The 16,113-nt window shown below is 35.0% G+C and overlaps 1 protein-coding gene across 1 annotated transcript in view; it reads right to left on the minus strand.

Annotated features, from left to right (window-relative positions):
- The window catches only part of LOC148947023 (phospholipid-transporting ATPase ABCA3-like), a 513,909-nt gene that overhangs the window by 279,520 nt on the left and 218,276 nt on the right, over positions 1-16,113 (minus strand). The gene's annotated exons all lie outside the window — the stretch shown is intronic.

Raw genomic sequence — 16,113 nt, forward strand, 5'->3', positions numbered from 1 at the left:
GGATAGAAACGGATCTCGAATGCTGTGATAAAATTCTTATTTCGAGCAAGGAAAGCGGGGAACGATTGTATTGGTTAATTTAAAGAAAAGTGTTTTGGGGAAGTAAACAGTGAAGTTGAGACTTAAAACGAACAAAAATTATTCCTTCACAGTCTATCTAACATATATAAACAAAACTAACACAAATAAACCAACTAATTATATTTCCCTATGTTTGTAGGATTATAGAAAACTAGCATTTTACTGAAAACACAAACACCAAGCATAAATAACAAGAATGTCGGTTTATTAGTTAAAAGAAAGTACCTGACAAAAACAACCTAATCGATAAAACTTTTCATAGTATTACACCAACTGTGGTATCAGCAACTTTCACTATATAATTAAAATTATTTTAAAAACATAAGGATAGAAATATAAAAAATTAATAGCCAAAGTCATTGAATAGCATACACAAATATTGGATTGATATATCCAATAATGTTCTGGTTTCACAAGCTATAATACCAGTAGCAAGTAATAAACAATCTTAAATTGTAAGAAATACGCTTTAGTATTATTATTTTTTGATTAAATCAACATAACAAAAAATATATACCCCCAACAGAGAGAAAAGCTCGTATAATTGGGTAAAAAAAAAAAAAAAAAAAAACAAAAAAAAACATTTTCTAATCATAAAAAAAGAGATAAATAAAAGAAAAGAAAAAAAAAACCTGTTTAAAGAAAAAAACAAAAAACATAACAAACATAAAGAAAAAAAACGCTGGACAAGTGAGGCACGGAAGGCTATCCTAACATGGGTAACAAATATAAACAAAAAAATAATAATAATAATAAAAATTTCTATTCCACCATCACAGGTCAATACATAATTTTAATATTTTCTTCCTTAGAACTGATATTTGCCGAAATGATGCCTCAATTTGAATTCTATCTTTCAGCTTATATTTATTTGAAATAAATGGTATTTGGTATCTAATTGAAAATCTGGATCTTTCACAATTAACAAAGGGAATTCGATATGTTCCAGAACACCTAAGAGCCGAAGGAGGGGGCAGAATCAACAGAGATTTTTCATAAAAATAACTACAAGGATCTTGTATTTTAAAATGCCATATTGATATATTAAGTTCTCTTATATGTTTCAGATCTAATAAATTCAAGAAAAGAAATAATGTTTCATTTTCCGATGCATTTCTAAGTTTTGATGGACGATGTAAAAAATTTCCAACTATTCTCACTGCTATACTTTGAAGGATCTGTAGGGGTTTTATATGCGTCCAAAAAGTATTTAAATAAATAATTGTGCAATAATTTAAATAAGGAGCAATCAAAGAATGATAAATTATTTTTAAAATTGAAAATGGAAAAACATGTTGCAAACGATACATAGACCCAATATTTTGCGAAAGTTTCACCCTTAAATGATCAATATGAGTTTGAAATGACAAAAGGGGATCAATAAAAACTCCTAAATAACGATACGATTGAACTCTACGTATTTTATGCTCACCAACTTGAAGCTCCTGACATGAAATTTTTTAGTAGCACGTTTTGAATGACCAAAAACCATAAATTCAGTCTTCTTAAAATTCGGTACTAAATAATTAGAAACAAACCATCGATTAACTGAACTAACAGTATTAAACAAATTTTGAATCAATGTAGATGAATCCTTCGGTTTAACAGAAACAGCTGTGTCATCTGCAAATAAAATTGCAAGACCATTATTTCCCTGCAAACATCGTGGAAGATCATTAATATACATCAAAAATAAAAGCGGACCTAATACCGATCCTTGTGGGACACCAATATCTTCAAGATCATTTAAACTAGACAAATGTCCATCAACATCTACCACGATTTTACGTCCATAAAGGTATGATCTTATTATATCTAGTCCTTTCCCTCTTATACCGGAATTTTCCATTTTATCAAAAAGAATTTCATGGCTTAAAGTGTCAAATGCTTTTTTAACATCATAAAAAACAGTAGATACATGATAATTACTATCTAAGCAGTCATTTATTTCTAATACAAGAGCTGCAACTGCTTGTTCCGTCGAATGGCCTGCCCTAAATCCAAACTGATATTTGGTAAAAAAATTTATTTTATCTAGATAATTAGTAATCCTTCCTTTTAGAATTTTTTCCAATACTTTAGACAATGGTGATAAAATTGCAATAGGACGATAATTATTTGTATCAGATTTATCTCCTTTTTTATACAATGGTATTACACGTGCAATTTTCCATCTTTTAGGAAATGTACCTGAGAAAATACATAAATTTAAAATATGAAGCAATGGTTCAAAAATTACACCTGCAATATTTTTTAGCAAATTAGTTGAAAGTTCATCATATCCCAATGAATTACCATTTTTTAAATTCTTAATGACCTTTTGAAATTCTGCAAAAGTAACCGGGGCCATAAATATGCTCGTATCTTCAGTGGGCGGTAGATATTTTTTATGCGACCTTGGGGAAGAAAGGTCAACTTCTCCTGAAACAACAGATGATCCAATACTAGCAAAATATTCACTAAACTTCTTAGCAACAGCTTGTGGTCCTCTAAATTCTTTACCATTAATATCAAATAACACTTCAGGGTTTAACAACTTTTTATTTCTTCCAATTTTATCATTAATCAAACTCCAAGTTTTTCTAGGGGAATCTGAATTTTGAAAAGATTTTTCATAATAAAGTCTTTCACTTACTCTAAGGATCCTTACCAGCATATTCTTATAATTTTTAAAACGCGTGATATTTATTTCCGTGGGATATTTTATTCTAATTTTATATAAACGATTTTTCTCATTAATAGATCTCAAAAGCGATTCATTTATCCAAGGTTTTTTTGGGGTAAGTTTCTTTCCTCTCGGGCTCTTATATGGGCAAAAAAGATCAAGCTTTTCATTCATAATATAATAAAATTTATCTAATGATTGGTTTGGATCCTTCTCATCAATTACAGGACTCCAATCAACATCACCAAGCCCTTCTTTTAACCTTAACACATTTTTATGTGAAAAATCTCTACGCTTGGTTTGATTTTTTTTATTATGCTGAAAATTTATAAGAAAATCAGACATAATTATACAGTGGTCAGATGAATCATCAGGAATAATAAATGTATTAACAGCACTATAAGGTGAAAAAATATTATCAATAAGTGAAAATGATGTATCAGCTATTCTAGAGGGCACAAAACATACGGGGTTTAGTCCATAAGATAGTGGGCCCTCCAAAAACTGCAAAATATTTCTATCTATTCTATTCTGATCTGCAGATAGGAGTTTCATTAAATCAATATTAAAATCACCCATAACTAAATAAGGAGTATTAAGACTAGCTAATTTATCCAACATACTTTCAAAATGATTTTTAAATTCTATCTGGCTGGATGACGGAGTACGGTAAATAACTGCAATTAAAACCTTCCGATTATTTGGAAAAGAGCATTCAACTACACAAGATTCAAAAATCATTTCAATATTCATTGGCAAAAAATCAATCCTTATACGTGCTGGTATGCAATTTTTAATCAAAACACCTAGACCCCCTTGTTTTTGTCTTTTCCAACCGATGTGAAAAAATTGGTAATCTTTTACATTTATATTTTCAATTGAAAAATCATCTAAAAAAGTTTCACATAGGCCTAATATATCTGTATCTGAATCCGACAAAAAAGTTTCAATCACATCCTGCGCAGTCCTCCAACCCCGGCAATTCCAAAACGACATCCTACTTGTATTTACATTTTTTCTTACCAGCTCATTCATAAATATATATTGATTTTTTGGGATATCAAAATTACTAGAAGTATCTTCATCATCACCAGCTACCACCAGCCACCAGCTTCATCATTACTTTAGATGAAGATGAAATAAGCCATAATGTGAACTCAGAAAATCCAGTAATTTCTTTCTATACAACAAAAATTTTTCAAGTTATAATAAAATTTTAAAGCTAGTCCAATAGTCCTAATACTATCAAGATGATTTCACATCGAACCTGTTTATAAACTAATCAATGACATGTCCTTTTCAAACAGTTCGTGGTAGAGAACTGTAAGTAAGAGCGACCCGGCTCAATGGTAACCGAAACTCCAGAAAACGGGTTTTTGATACCAATAGGTACATCAAAAGAATCAAATTTCAATGCTAAATTTCAAATGTATAACTTTCATCAAGTTTAATCCTTCCCATCAAAAGTTACGCGCCTGAGAAAAATTGGCTGATTTTCGAAAAAAGGAGGAAAGACCCCCTCAAAAGTTACAGGCCCTTAATGAAAATCACACCATCATATTCAGCGTATCAGAGAACCCTACTGTAGAGGTTTCAAGCTTCTATCTACAAAAATGTGGAATTTTGAATTTTTTGCCAGAAAAAAGATCATGGATGCGTGTTTATTTGTTTTGTTTTGTTTTTTGTTTTTTTCATAGGTGATCGTAACGACCCAGTGGTCCTAGAATATAGTGGGAGGGCTCATTGGAACGGAAATTAAAAGTTCTAATGCTCTTTTTAAGTAACCAAAAAAATGGAGGGCAAGTAGGCTCCTTCCCACGCTCATTTTTTCCCAAAGTCACCAGATCAAAATTTTGAGATAGCCATTTTGTTCAACATGATTGAAAATATGATAACTATGTCCTTCAGGATGACTTAATCACCCGAAGTTTCCCGGGAGGAGGGCTGATAGTTATGAACTTTACCCAATGTTAACATATAGTATTGGTTATTAGGAAGTATACAGACGTTTTCAGGGGGAATTTTTTCTGGTAGTAGGGGGGTAGGTGGGTCGGGGGTTATTCGGGAAGATCTTTCCATGAAGGAAGTTTTCATGGGGAGGGGACATTGCTATGAAGGGGGCGCCGGATTTGCCAGCATTATTAAAAAAAAGATCAGAAATTAAATATAAAAAAAAAGTTTTCATACTGAAAATAAGGAGTAACATCAAAAATTAAAAGGAACCGAAAATATTACGTGTATGACTGGGTTCACCCCCTAGTCAATACCTCGCTCTTTAAGTAAAATATTTTTTGTACTTTCATAAAAGCTATTTATTCTAAATAACGACCTTTGTGATTAAGAGGTAATTTTTTAAAAATTGGAACAAAATTCGAAATTTAGCTTACAGAGCGAGGTATTGACTGGGGGCGAGCCCCCTAATATAAGTATTAAAAATATATGAGCATAGAAGTTCGTTACGTAAGTTAATTCGTAAGTTATGTATATTTATTACTAAAAACAACGTTCGTAAAAAAATTAAACAACTTTCGAGAAAGCCATTTAACCAAATACAAGTAAAATTAATATACATTTTTTTTAATTATTCATGTAAGGTGAGCCAAAAGGTTTTATCCTTGTATGGTATACCAGACAAATACATTGAAGTGATCAATGCTATGCACGAGAATAACTCTGCTAAGGTTAAGTTAGGTAATGAGGTTAGCTGCTTGTTTCGTATTAAATCAGGAGTTTAGCAGTGTTGTGTTCCATCCCCCTTTATACGGAATGTTTTGATGGACTTTGTCTTAAGAAACAGAGGAAAGGCAATGGGAGACCACAGTATCAAATGGTGAATAAAAATTCTCCTGGACCTAGATTATGCTGATGATTTAAGCATCCTATATGAAAGTGTGAGCACAACGACCGAAGTTTTAGAGGGTCTGCGAGTTCAGGGTGCTAGTATTGGTTTGAAAATTAATGTTAGGAAGACTAAGTCACTAAGGCTAGGAATAAGTGAAGATGAAAAGATGACGTTGGGTAATGAAAAGATTGATCAGGTGGGCAGATTCACTTATCTTGTTAGTATTATTAGTAAAGATGGTGGGAGCAGTGAAGGTGTTAAAAGTAGAATAGCAAAGGCTCAGTGTGTTTTTTAACAGTTAAAAAAAGTTTGGAAGAATAGGAAGATATGTCTGCAAACCAAGATTAGATTTTTGGAAGCTACAGTGATGACAGTGGTCAAATATGGCTCTGAAGCATGGGCGCTCCGAAAAGCGGATGAAGATTTGCTAGATGTTTTCCAGAGAAATTGCTTAAGGATTGTTCTGGGTACCCGGCTGACTGACCGTATTTCAAACAATAGGCTATACGAAAAATGTGGTTCAATACCGCTTTCTAGGTCTATAATGAAAGAAAGGTTGAGGTGGTTAGGGCATGTTGTTCGGATGAAGGATGACAGATTGCCGAAGATTGTTCTTTTCGGCCAACCATCTAGGGCTAAACGGAAAGCAGGTCGTCCCCGGTTTTAATGGTGGTGAGAAGGAAGGGGGGTGCCAGCGCGAACGGGGAACCACTGCTGTCATATATAATTGAGGCTAACGGTACAAGACCACACCCTCTTTCTAGATCAATCTAATACCTAGAATCCATTTATGTACATGACCACACTTCTTTCTAGACCTCTTTGTTGACGGTTATATGGTTGGATGGGCCTGTTTGTTGGTCAACTTGTTTGATGTTTCTAAGGCTAATAGATACAGACGGGAGTTTACATCATTGCTGGATGAGAGTGTCTAACGGAATAGGATCAATGACACCTATTTCTAGGTCAATGGATTTACTTAAGGTTTTTCTTACATCGCAATTCAGCCTTGAGATTTTGTTTATAATGAACATGCATTGAGGTTAAAGTAACACATTGTTTCAAGACACAATGGAGCAAACATCGAATGTTGTGGATTTAAAAGTTCCACTAATTTATAATGTGAGTTTTGTTTAGTAAATTTTCGTTGGTTTTTCCAAATAAAATCATTTTTTGTAGTCCCCCTCCAATATATTCAAATTCAAGATATACCCCCCCCGCCCAAAAAAAAATATTTTTACTTTGTTACAAATATGCTTTTGTTTTCCACTATTTAACCCCATCCTCCTCCCCTCCCACCATTCATCACCATTTAATTCGTTCAATTGAAGTTATAACGCGAAAAGTGTCATTTTCAGATGCATTTAAAACCATCAAAATAGAATCGGCTCTCTTTGCAGATATAGACAAAAGCTGTGTGTGCATATATCTCAAAAGGGGTGATCTCGTAAACAACCTTTGCGCGTCTTAGGTTAGGAAATTAGCAAAAACGAGGGTGGCTTAATCAGCTCAGTAAACTTTAATTATCTCACCCCTCTCAAACGCATATCCGGCCAACTAAATCTTATAAATTTGCGCTTAAGCATAGCAATATTTGCACTAAAAAGATATGTTTTTTTCCGGTCAAATTACCGACATATCTTTCAACAATAAATCTTATGAATTGCAAGAGGGGGCAGGTGATGCTAATGATAAATATTTCAATATAGTAAATTTAATTGCTTCCAGTTTGAGTACTTAGTGTTTATTTGGGGGGGGGGGGTTGGTTTATTCAAGCGCGGGATTCATTTAAATGATCTAAATTGATCCATCCTTTGACCCTAGAGGAATAATGATAGTTTTAAAATACAGCTCATTTTGCTTTAAATGCGTTACATCTCTAGGGATGTATTTAAATTTTTTTCTAATTGGTAAAAATAGGAGCATTTCTACCATAGAGCTACTGACTGTCGCCTTGTATTTCTCACAAATTTTACTTTTTGCTTTGCTGAAAAAGGGGGACTTGTTTAAAAGCGGGGGGGGGGGTATTTGGGCGATGCCAGATGCTTTCAAGACAAAATTATGCCTTCAAATAAATTCTGTTTTTCATCTGTAGAAGGGGGTACTAATGTTTCTTCTGTAAAAGGGGGACCTCATTTTATACTAAATTATCTCTTCTTTTTAAGGACAATTTTGAGCAATGCCCTCCTCCTGAAAAAAAGGGCTAGGGTCAAAGAAAAAACCCCTGCGAGGGCGCCAGTTGTCCAGTATGGCCGTTGGCTAAGACCTTCAGCTCAGTGTACCATGCATATGCAAGTCTATGACGTTGCTGGTCCGTCCATCCCACCTATACAAGCGTTGACGGGGCCCTCTATACAAGGCGAGAATGAGCCTCCTTCAGTCCTCAACATACAAGCTGCAAATCTGAATGTAAGTCCTTATATTGTATTTTTCGCTAATAATTCTTTCTCCCAAGTCAATTTGAAGGACTGAGCATTGCACTGTTAGACATAATTCCAGATTCAAATTTGCATAATAAAGGCCTTGATAAGAGACTTAAAAGTTTCCATTTTATCATTTGCTCCAGAAAATCTTGAAAATAAGAGACATGCACTAATGGATGTAAGGTCAATGTAGATTGGTTTACACACATAGAAAATAAGCTATTTTGAGGAGATGATCTGAATGAATTAGACGCCGATCTTTTTCCAGAGCAGATAAAGAGTATTAATATGAAATTTTTGGAGGTTGTTTGAACAAAATCAAAACCTAAAATGTCTCCTTTGGATTCGAAATATGTATATAGAGTGGTTATTAAGTTGGAACTTTCAGGATATATAAAGCGGGGAACAGTGAATTAACCAAATGGTACTATGTTTGCAGAGATAGTGATAGTGCTAAGCGTGTTTTTAAACGCATGTTTATAAATGATATGAAAACAATAATCCAATTTTTTTTAGAAAATGAGGGGTTTTAGATACTTTGAAATAAGCTATTTTCTTTTAGCCTATAGGTGCATTGGTTCCATATGCGTTATCTCCCGCACTAGCTGAAGAAACAGGTAATGAAATGATCCAAATTGAACCGCAAATGGAGTTTCGTGACAATCAGCTCACTGAAATAAATAAATTCTTACGTTTTGGTGATGGTAATGTTAATTAAGACATTATAGCTTCTGAAATTGACAATTTATTGAGTAATTATTTCCAAGTAGACGATAGTACACTTGGACAAGGCATTGCAGTTAGTTCAGAGGGCGATTTATCATAGCTAAGCCCGAATAAAATAAAAATTTTCGATAATTTTACAAGAGACATAAATGAGAATCCTTCCCCCATTGATTTAATGAATATAGTTCCTATTCAATCAAATTTAATTGAAAATGAAATGGATTGGGGAGATTCCCACAGCCCTATTGTTGAACAAAGTGGGAGAGGAGATGGTGATGATGATATACAAGGAGCGGAGAGTAATGATATACAATTCATGACACTACCAGAATTTCAACAAACAAATTCGATATTGAATACAATAGACGTTTATACTGCAACTGTTGGAGGAAACTAATGGAGGTACTAATCCTACTAATGGAGGGAAATTGTTTAACCGAACCCATTTATATCGTTCATGAATATGTAGAAAAATTCGTGCACTTTTAGAAAACCAGATTCAGTTGTGGGGGGTAGGGGCTTCATTAAGGCCTCAGTTGTTAGAAAAATATTTTATCTGAATGAGGGACACAATGAAGTGTACGACCACAATGTTCACACCGAGATGTTGGTGTTCTATCCTCATTTGGAAAATTATGAGACAGTTTTTATGCATTGGATTGACAATATTATCACTCATTTCAAGAATTATAATGAAAATGATAGAGGGTCTGTGGTTTTATTTATTATGTGACATTCATGTCCAATGTTTTCAATCCTCTCTACAATGACTTGAATAAAACAAGTGATTTTTGGACGAAACTCTCTCCTGCCATCAAATTCGACGGCACGTATGAAGTGGCTCTTGTCGACTGTATTCTCAAAAATACATATGATATCCTGAGAAAGGATCGTTAGTATGAGATAAAAGTTATGCCATTCGATTGGTCACTCTTTGCCGAATATGAATGGGTTGAGGACTTAAATCTAGTGAATATCCGCATGTCACATTGAAATATAAAGAATATAGTACTATGACGAATTTGTGTGCAAAAATCAATAGAAAAATCTTATATCGGAGCAATGGTTCATTCTATGTTAATTATTCAATGGAATAGGATAGGATTTACATTACCTCACCTGTCGAAACTGAAATGATTCATCTTAATGATAATCTGAGATATGCTCTTGGGTTTAAACAGAATAAGATCAGTGGTAGAAATGTTGCAACTGTTAACGGGATGGAACATGTTATTTTTGCTGATTATCGACCTGGTCTCGCCTCAGACACTTGTATATTTCTCCTCAGACAATTGTGCATTTCGCTTTATTTGATAGAACATCTAGAGTTGGCAATAGCATTGTCCCCCTTCTACGAATTCTTGAAGGAAAAACAAACCAAGAACATATTCACAATTACAATATAAAGAATCTTCAGTATATCCCTGTAAACACTTCCTATTTGGCCTTCTGTAATATAACACTAAGAACTGAATTAGGTGATCCTCTAGCAATATCAAAAGGTTTGACTATGATTAACTGCCATTTTCCACCCGTCGTTGTCGGTGTTCAAAACAAACAAGATATCTAATAGAAAAGTGGTATTCGTTTTTCCTGATATTGACTGCTATTTTAATACTCTTAGCCCAAGACAACTGGGCAATGGAATGGACTATTACAAAGGTCGCTCATTAATGTTTTGGCTATGGTCTTGACAGTTGGTTTGCTAAGCTGTTTCGCATTGCAATGCTTCTGGCTAGAAAATATACTGTACCAGCTGCAACAGATTTTTCATCCTCTACAGTATACGATTGGGGCTCTGGCAAGGATTTTAAAAAAAGTGCTTCGGAAAATTTTAGGTAGAGCGCAAAACCTTGGCGAACAACTGAAATCTCACCAAAATGGAAAAGGTTTAAGAAGGTCAAGAAAAAGGGCGCCATTCATCAGTCTCTACTCAGGTCAAAAACGATAGACATCACCCTGTCAAAGAAAAGAAGGAAAAAAGACGACACGCACAGTAAACAGCAGTAAAAGAAGCCCTAGAAAGAGAATTGTTAGATCGAAACTGAATTTCTTTTCATAGATGGTATATCTAACGCATAAGGATTCTCAACCTTCAATCACTTAATCTTTAAATCCATTCAATGTAGAAAATGTTGATGTGAGTGTAAAACATGGATGCTATGAACAATTTTATCTACAACGACCCCTCTCCGATAAAATCCACTTTCAAATTTATTCCAATGAAGACTACTTTATGGACATGTCTTCGACATTTATAGATTTACAAATGAAAGTTCGGAAATCTGACAATACATTGCCAATTCTTGCCGATGGAATATCCTATAAAAATTGTTTATTACATAATTTATTTCGTCAAATCAGTGTCTATATAAATGACACTTTGGTGAGCACTAGCAATAATCTCTCGAATTATACAAGCTATATGCAGTTCATGTTGATGACACCCAAGTTATACAAGGAATTGAGAGGCACCTCCAATGGATATTAATATATTACTAATACTAATAGTACAGATGCACTTAAAAATGCTACAACAAGTGAGTTACATCTAGTCGGAAAAATATATCATGAAATATTTAATATACCTCAATGGCTACCACCCAATATTAAAGAGGATATAAAATTGACGCTTGTTCCATTCAATTTCATCTTACGAAAAGAACTTCCTGCCAATCCAGATGTAACTCTCTCCATCGCCTCGGTAATACTACATATACGAAAGCAGCAGTTTATGAGTTCTGTTGCTTTGACAGTGGGAAAAATGAGACCTAGTGGAAATAATATTAAACTACTTGTTCCTCATACAATCACCAATCAGCGTCATATTGCCAAAGGCTCACGTACCTTCAACGATATCAATCTCATAGAAATGAAATAAAATCACGGTTGGGGTTCTTTCCAATCAGACCAGGATGAGTATTCTCCCATTGATCACATTTGTCATAATTGCAATTGGAGCATAGATGTTCTCTAGGGTGAAAGTCACAAACCTCTTCAAAAATGAATTACAGCCTTTAGTTTGTACAGTATACCCTCTATGCAATTTACAGGGAATGCATAATTTGCACTTTTCATTATATTTATCAATAATGGTACAATTCTCACATGATAACCAACTGCCAAGTTTATAGATGCATAGTGGACAAGTATAGAACATTTTTCGGTTTCTGAGGTCAACTCTCTCACAGCTAAAAAGAAACTGATCCACGTTCGATAAATTCAGAGGGGAATGGGAAAGGAGTAACTCTGTGCCGTTACCTATTTCGAATGGGGAACCTTCTACATAGAATCTATGGCAATGTTTTCAAAACTATATCCACGATATTATTTTGCTTTGTTATGATTAGTCTATCAATAAATTGAGTAAGAGCATTTGAGTCACGTCGTAAAAGCTTCATAAAATAGTCCAATGGGGGAGAATAAGTTCTAATATTGTCAAGTGTCCCCTGTGAGAATATCTTCCGTTGAAGGGATAACTCGAGAAAATCGTCATCCAAAAACAAATGTTTTTCCATAATCACAAGATTTGACCTAATTCTCTTTTTTTCAAATTTATTCGTTTTTCAATCCTATCACTCTCACTGCTGACTCTAGACTAACCATGATTCGTTCTACTTCAAAAATATTCGATAGCATAAAATTCTTACATAAAGAAAAGGGTGATATTTTTGATTTCGAAACAATTTTAGTGAGCGTGTATAATTACAACAATAATATATATTACGCATGTGCACTTAGCGATATAACTCATTGTCCTCGATATGCTTCACTATTGCATTTAATGCACTTGAATTCTATTTACGTGTGCTATATAAACTTTTGCAGCGAAGTATAAATGATCCTCCATTTTCAATTTGCTCAAAGACAACACATATCTTGCATACACTTCATCCCATTCAAGACAAAGGCGTGATTCTCTAGTGATTTCTACAGCAATGCTCGGTGCTCTTTTATCACTGCTGCTACTGCTCTCAACTTCTAATAGTGTAAACATTCCATTCACTATTACAAATATATCTTAATGAATAAAGTCAAACTGTTCTCACTCCTTGAATTCTATTCTCACACTAATAACAACTAAAGAAAAAAACCATGCTTATATTCACTGCGATCTTGTCCCGTTCGTGTTTCCGACTCCCTGATTGGCCTGGAAAGAGACACGTGATCTTGTTCCCGTTAGACACGCTCTTATCTGACAATGATGTAAACTTCTGTCTATATCCATTAGGCTTAGAAACATCAAACAATTTGACAAACAAACAGAACAGAACTATGAAAAACATCAAACAAGTTGACCTACAAACAGAACAGAACCATGAAACAACATCGAATTATATAATCAACAAACCATATAACCATCGACAAACAGATCAGAACCATGAAACAACATCAAACCATCAACAAACAGAACCATGAAACAACATCAAACCATCAACATACGGAACAGAACTATGAAACAACATTAAACCATATAACCACCATACAATATAACCATCAAACCATATAACCATGAACAAACAGAACAGAAACAACATTAACCAAAATAACCATCAAACAGGACAGAATCATGAAACGATCAAACAGGTCTAGAAAGAGGTGTGGACTTGTACCGTTACCCTCGACTATAGATGGCAGCAGAGGTACCCCTTTCACGATAGCACACCCCTCCCTATTGTGGTGCTCCTTATTTTCAGTTTAAAAAACCTGTTTGTTTCGTATTGAATCATAGGTAGTGCAATAGCGCTGCCTAAGTAAGGAACGATGTTGGGACAATATATTAGACCAGGGCACTTCGTATCAAAGGAGTTGTCATAGAAACTTCAAGAAGAGCTCAGTCGATTGGGAAATGGGGTGGCTTGTGCCCTTTTTAAAAGTCAAAAGTGAGTGGAAATCAACTAACACCCTTTTCACGCCCACCATTTCCTCAAACTTTTCACGCCCACCATTTCCTCAAATACATCCAATCAAAATTTTGAGATAGCTATTTTTTTCAGCGAAATTGATTTCCTTACAGAAATTATGATTTTTAGGAGGACATTGTTTTTGAGGAGGAAGGGTTGTAAGTCATGCCCTGAGGGCATATAAGTTTTTTTTAATAGAAACCTTTGTCGCAAAAACTTTTAAAAGGGCTCATTCGATTAAAAATTCGAAGGGCTAGACAGTCAAAGGTTTCGCCTTTTTACTAGTTAAAAGTGATTAGAGGGCAACTAGCCACCGCTCACGCCCACCTTTTCCCCGAACACATCCAATCAATATTTTGAAATAGCCATTTTGTTCAATGTAGTTCAAAGTTCCAGAAATTAGGTCTTTAAGGGTGACAAACCCCTTCTCTCCACAGCCTTCAAGGCAAGGGTTATAAGTTATGCCCTGGGGGAAAATAATGTTTTTATAGAAAGCGTTGTCGTAAAAACTTCAAAAGATCTCATTCGATTGTAAATTGAAAGGCCTAGTGTCCTTTTAAACGGTGGAAAATGATTGGAAGGAAACTAACAAGCCTTCCACGCCAAACATATTTCCAAACACATCCAATAAAAATTTTTAGATAGCCATTTTGTTCAAAGTAGTTGAAAGATCCGAAAATTATATCTTTGAGGATGACACTCCCCCCACAGCCCTAAGGGTAAGGGTTGTAAGCTATGCCCTGGGGCATATAAGGTTTTTATTGAAAGTTTTGTCATAGAAACTTGAAAAAGAGCTCATTTGATTCAAGGTGCGAAGGGCTAGTGTGCTTTTTAACAGTCAAAATTGATTAATGGGAGGCTAGTCCCCCTCTCAAACCCACAACTTTACATAACCTATCAATAAAAATGTGGAGATGGCCATTTTGTTCAACGTAGTTGAGAGCTCTAGATATTATGTATTTAAGGATGATTAGCCAGCCCCTTCCCAACCCCTCAGAGCCAGGGTTGTAAGTTTAGCCCTGGGGACATCTAAGGCTTTAATAGAGAGTTGTAATAGAAACTTCAAAAACTTCGAAGGGCTAGTACCCCTTTTAATAGTCACAAGTGATTGGAGGAAAACTAATACCCTGCCCACTCCCACCATTCCCCCAAAAACATTCAATAATAATTTTGAGTCATTTTGTTTAATGTAGTTGAAAAGTCCGAAAATTAATTCTTTGAGGATGATTCTCCTCCAAAGCCCTCAGCGCAGGGGTTATAAGTTATGCCCTGGGGGCATATAAGGTATTATAGAAAACGGTGTCAAAGAAACTTCAAAAAGGGCTCATCCGATTTGAAATTGAAAGTGCTAGTGCCCGATTTAATAGTCGAAAGTTATTGGAGGGCAACTAACGGCCCTCTCAAGCACACCATATCCCCAAACACATCCAATCAAAATTTTGAGATAGACATTTTGTTACAGGTAGTTGAAAGTTCTGGAAATTAGGTCTTTGCCAGCATTACTGCAGAAACTTCAAAAAGGACTCATTCAATTGAAAATTGAGAGGACTAGTGCCCTTACTAATAATAAAAATTGATCGAAGGGTGAATCCTCCCCCAATACTCATTATTTCTCATACACTTCCGATCAACATTTTAATATGGCAATTTTGTTGAACGTAGTTGAAGTCAGGAAATCATGTTTTTGAGTGCTATAACCCCTAACGGCCCTCAGGGCTAAGGTTGTAAGTTATGCCCTGGGTGCATATAATGTCATATAGAAAGTGTTGTCGTAAAAAACTTCAAAAAAGGCTCTTTCGATTGGAATTGAGATGGCTATTGTCGTTTTTAACAGTAGAAAGTAATCAGACGAAGAATTGCCCCCAACCCCAAAGCCCATCATTTCCCAAAACATTTCCGATCAACATTTCGATATGGCCATTTTATGCAAGGCTGTAGAAAGGTCTGGAAGTTACGTCTTTGAGAAGGCAACTCTCCCCCCCCCCCCATATCCGTAATGGCAAGTGTCGTAAGTTATGACCTTGGGGCATATAACGTTTTTATAGAAAGTTCTGACGTAGAAGCTTCAAAAAGGGCTCATTTGATTGGAAATTGAGAGGACTAGTACCTTTTTTATTAATCGAAAGAGACCAGAGGGCAAATGTCTCCCTCGACGCCTATCATTTCCCCTAACACTTCCAATTAAAATTTTGACATAGCCATTTTGTTAAGCCTATTCGAAAGGTCTGGAACTTATGGCTTTGAGGTTAACAAATCCTCCCAGGCCTCAGGGCAAGGGTTGTAAGTTGTGCAATTGTAAGTGGTGAACATTTGGTCATATAAATTCAAAGAAGGCTCATTGGATTGGTCATATGCTTGAGTGCTCTTTTTAAGAGTCAAAGTGATCAAAGGGCAACACTAGGGATGGGTTATTACATCCTACGCTTACATAATTTATGAATTTTTTTATGGTTTTTCTCACTGTGGATATTT

Source organism: Artemia sp. Qi Xiang Cuo, chromosome 11 (assembly GCF_049724085.1).
Source record: "Artemia sp. Qi Xiang Cuo chromosome 11, ASM4972408v1, whole genome shotgun sequence".
Lineage (NCBI taxonomy): Eukaryota > Metazoa > Arthropoda > Branchiopoda > Anostraca > Artemiidae > Artemia > Artemia sp. Qi Xiang Cuo.